The sequence below is a fragment of the Jatropha curcas genome, chromosome 1 (genome assembly GCF_041381405.1).
Source record: "Jatropha curcas cultivar XTBG-Jc1 chromosome 1, XTBG_Jcur_1.0, whole genome shotgun sequence".
NCBI lineage: Eukaryota > Viridiplantae > Streptophyta > Magnoliopsida > Malpighiales > Euphorbiaceae > Jatropha > Jatropha curcas.
The window spans coordinates 17,665,204-17,667,198 of record NC_143151.1 but is presented as its reverse complement, the minus strand read 5'-3'; positions in this window follow the sequence as shown (position 1 = coordinate 17,667,198).

The following is a 1,995-nucleotide window of genomic DNA, read 5'->3' as shown; positions in this document are numbered from 1 at the left end:
AACAAAGTATTGTAAAATAATGCCCTAAAGAAGGACAGGTTAGTTTACACAAAAATAGTAGTCCACTTTATGCAAAATGATTGCATTACTTTCCCCAGTGAAGTCGCCAAACTGTGAACCCCTCCCCAAAATGCCATAGGCATGTGAATGCATGTGTCTAAAGGAAGAAATGCACGTGAATGAATGAGTCGCCACCTTGTTTAATTGTTTTAGGGTAAACTAGGAAAAACCCTAAGTGACTCCAATTTTAATTAACCTAGTTACTAGATTAATTAGCCCAATGTCTAAGGCAAGGTCTTCGAACCCGAGGTGGATCCCGAGACTATGTCATGCTGATGAAACTAACCTAAAAATGAATGTTTTGCAAGGAAGATGAAATAATTTAGACCAATGAAAAAGATGTTTATGTGATTCGACTTGCTGCCCGGGGTTAGATCCCGAACGTGCCTACGTACTTCCGTTTGAATGGAAGATCAAAGTCCACGTAGTTCGATAGGCCTCTTTTAGAGGGCTTTGAATGGGATGCTTTATGCATGAGTGTGTGTATGCTTTGTGCATTTTGTTTAGGCATTTTGCCAAAAAGGTTGAAGGATTTAGGCACTTGGTGCCAAAATGTTGATTTTGAGGCTTTTAGCCAAAAGAATTTAATTTGGGCTTATTCTTGCCAAAAGATTGATTTTTAAGGCATTTGTGCCAAACGAATTGTTTTAAGGCTTTTAAAGCCAAAATATTGGTTTAGGCAATTAATTTGCCAAATGATGCTAATTGGGCGATTGTCGCCAAAGTTGATTGATTTAAGGCAGTTTATTTGCCAAAAAAAAAAAATTGTTTGAAGGCTTTTAGCCAAAGAAATTTAATTTAAGCGATTTGTCGCTAAAAAGGTTAATCTTCACTTATAGGCAATTTGTTTGCCTAAAGTGATTAATTAAATTGACATATAGGCAATTTATTGCCATAAAAAAAGTGTTTAATTAGGGCCTTTTAGTCACAATTATTGATTAATTAGACTTAAGCCAAAACTTGTTCGAAATAAAGGCAATTTCACCATAGTTATTGATTAACTAGGCTTTTAGCCAATATTGTCGAATTTAAACTTTAATACCACGATCATTAATTAACCGGGCATTTAGCTTCAATTTATTTAATTGAGGCAATTTATTTGCCTAGTTAATGGTATGAATGCATTTATGCAGTTATAGAATTTAAGAGGAGTAGAAAAGAAGCATGCATGAAATGCTAAAATTAAAAAAAACAGAGTTTAGTTTTGCGTACCTGATTTAGTCGACGGCCACTTCTTAACTCCAGGTTAAGCTCCTCGTTAAGGGAAATTAATTAATTTAATTTTAATGACCACTTAACAAAGAAAGAAAGCAATAAAAGCTAAATGAAAATGCAAAAAAGCAGTAAAGAATTCGCAAGGAGCGAGAGGGAGAAGGAGCGTCCGTCAACACAGACTGAGTGAGGAAAAAAGGAGGCCCGAGGCCTGTATTTATAGGCGCAAAACGGACTGTTTCCGGTGGCTGGGTCGCCGGATGGACCGCCGGCTCGGCGGCCCGCCCGGCGGCCGGGCCGCCAAGTCTCGGCGGCCGGGCCGCCGGCTGAGCCGCCGGATCGGCGGCCCTCCCGGCGGCCGGGCCGCCGGGTCTCAGCGGTCGGGCCGCCGGGATGGGCCGCCGGCTCGGCGGCTGGGCCGCCGACTCGGCGGCCTTCCCGCAGCCAAGCGCCGGTCTTTCGGCGGCTGGGCCGCTGGGTCGGCGGCCTTCCCGGCGGCTGAGCCCCCGGCTCGGTGGCTGGCTCCGGTGGCTGAGCCACCGGGGCAGGCAGGTTTATTCCGGGGGCTTTTCCGGGAGTTCCGGACCTCCAAAAAATATTCCGAGACCAGTTCCGAGATCCTCGTAATTTTCCAGACGTTTCAAGTACCATATTGGCATATTTCCGATGAACTTTCCGAAAGGCCTCCGGTCTGGCCGGACTGTTCGCAGTCCGGAAGAAAAC